Source organism: Oncorhynchus nerka, linkage group LG2, assembly GCF_034236695.1.
Source record: "Oncorhynchus nerka isolate Pitt River linkage group LG2, Oner_Uvic_2.0, whole genome shotgun sequence".
Classification (NCBI taxonomy): Eukaryota; Metazoa; Chordata; class Actinopteri; order Salmoniformes; family Salmonidae; genus Oncorhynchus; species Oncorhynchus nerka.
This window is the reverse complement of record NC_088397.1, coordinates 35,994,995-35,997,569: the sequence shown is the minus strand read 5'-3', so window position 1 is coordinate 35,997,569 and position 2,575 is coordinate 35,994,995. Positions and strand designations below refer to the sequence as shown.

At 39.5% G+C, this 2,575-nt stretch overlaps 1 long non-coding RNA gene across 1 annotated transcript; it reads right to left on the bottom strand.

The window, feature by feature from the left end:
- Positions 1–466: 466 nt before the first annotated feature.
- LOC135572455 (uncharacterized) lies at positions 467–2,029 on the bottom strand. Its single transcript, XR_010464309.1, has 3 exons — positions 1,903–2,029; positions 630–737; positions 467–529 (listed from the first exon to the last, which is right to left on the bottom strand). It is a non-coding gene; the product is annotated as an uncharacterized LOC135572455 (long non-coding RNA).
- Positions 2,030–2,575: the final 546 nt, after the last annotated feature.

Here is a 2,575-nt window from a genome sequence, read left to right as displayed (position 1 = left end):
GTGCCGTTTTTCGCCGGTGCGGAGTCTGAATGAAAATAATACATACATAATTACGTTATTAGATATAAAAATATATATGTTAGCTACATACAAATGTCAAATACCTTTCCGTTATAATAATATATATTAACAGTACATAGTTAAAATACCTCGGCTTTTTTGTCACTTGTTGTGACGAATCGCCGAAACCGGGGGTGTGTGACTTTTTCCCTCTAGCGTTCCAAATTCTGCTGGGTCTGTCTCCGGGCAGTCTGAAAAAACATTATTTGTCCTTGTTTTAACATAGGCTATCAACAGATCTATAACTAATAAAAAGGCTGATAACTAATAACAAAACTGTATAATGGTCCCATACCTTGTCCCTGGAGCGCCGGCTCGTGAAGCAGCAAGTTCCCGGCCCAACAGTAGTTTTCGGGTGGGCTTGATTCTGAGCAGTGTACTTGGGCCACAGTGAACGGTAGAATTGCAACAAAGTCCTGTGTGTCAGCTGTCCGTAACGCATCCTTTATCATAAAGGGCTGTATGTCGGCTGTAAATACATAAAATAGTTTAAAAAAATAGTACAACCTATTTTTAAAATGTTTATATATAAATATTTCTTGGGTATGTGTTTAATTATAAGGACTTACAACGAAAAAAGGCCGTTGGTGATTGTCTGCCAGACTTTTGCTCCTGCGAACCCCCATCATGTTCCAGATCAGGTAAATCGCGTAAAAGCTGCGTAAATGTCGGGGATCCTAGATTCCATTAGACAATGTTAACAGTTATACGCTATATCTACACTTTTTTTTTTTATTTTTTTACCTATATTGGGCTTTTGGCCTGAAATACCCAAATAACTAGGGTTTAATATTCCAATAATATTCAAACAAATCTTAAAATATGTTTTTTTCATTTACTCACCTCCAGAAATACCCATTATGCGAGATTCCCTTATTCCGAATATTATTATTATTATTTTAATCTGTCCGTGCAGCTCAATATTCGGGCCTTTATGTTTGCGCTAAAGCAATGCTGACAACGTTAAAAAATAGTTTTGTCCCTAACTATCTAAAAGTTCGGAATGAGTTTTTTTGAGAGATGTATGCTACACACCCAACCCATGTATGTCTGGTTTAGAGAACACAGGCTGTGAATTCAAACAACAGGGGGGGATGTCGTGAAATTCTGTCTGCAAACGGGGTGTGTGGGGGCCGCAGATTAGAGATATCTATGTTTAACCCCCGCTGTTCGGCTGATATCTTGACATGCCTTATGCATGATAGTGCACACCTTGGTTTCAAATGGTTCTCTACAGATAAAAGTTCTGGGACCCCCCAACCTTAGGATTTATGTTACACACACAACCAACCACACACACCAACCACACACACACACACACACACACACACACACACGCCTGTTGCTCCGCCTCAAGACCCCTCCCCACACACACACAAACACTCTGATTCTATTTTACTTCGCGACAGAGTTGGAAGACGTTGTTAAATAGGTTTTTCCCATAGTTAAAGGGTGAGATACCGTTTTTAAACATTCCTTTTATTGAATTCCAAAATATTTCGTACAACCTTTAAGACATGTTTGAATTAAGTAACCCATTTGAATAATATTTAAACATGCAGCACCCGTGTTTTATGTAAAAAAATTAAAAAAACTTGGATGCAGGTCTTTGTACATTATTACAAACTTTAATAAAACGTAATGTTCATAACATACCCAATGTAGGAATAGACTATAAAATAATACATGTTTTTTTCAGATCTTACAGTTGTCTGCGCCAGACCCTAGCTTGAGAGAAAAGAGCGCTACCCCTTAGTTAAATGGGGGGTATACATTTTCAAAAATTAACACCTACATTTTAACACACGTTATAATTCAACATTTATTTTAACTATTTCTTACAGATATATGGGGTCCTGTTAGCCCTGAACATTATCCGTTTCCAATTCCCCATCACAAAGTCTTTTCCGCGCTCCGTCGAAGCTCTGTCCACTTTCCTGCCAGGGAAAGATCCGCCTTCGAACTTGTTGTTGTTCGGTGTATGTCTCAACGATAACCTATGTTGTTCGGGGTATGTCTCAACGATAACCTAGGCCATCGCCGTAATTGTTCACGATTTTCGAAAAGACTGTCCAGCTTATTCATCAGGGTTCGGAAAATGTGGTAATCGCGCCATTTAAAACTGAACATTATTTGAAAAAAATTTACATCCTTGCATGCTTTGGAGGATACATATGGACTGACCGTTTTTCGTAGCATTTGACCTGTCAAATTGTTCACATGCTAAAATTGTCACTCTGGAGTCCGGGGTATAACCCATGGATGTGACTCTCAGGGCCATTAGATCCTGACGTCCACAGACTTGTTCTTCCAACGCATATCCTGGCAGCCTTGAAGCACTCAGGGCACGTTCCATTTGACACAAAGCTAGCCTTATTTTAAGCCATTCTCACATCCTTAGCGCTAGAGAAAAAGGCTCGGGTTCTGCACGATAAAAGGGTTGGGACACGCTGTCTGTGAATATCTTAACCGTAGATTCCTCCGGGTTGAATATGTACGAAATATGGCCCTCGCT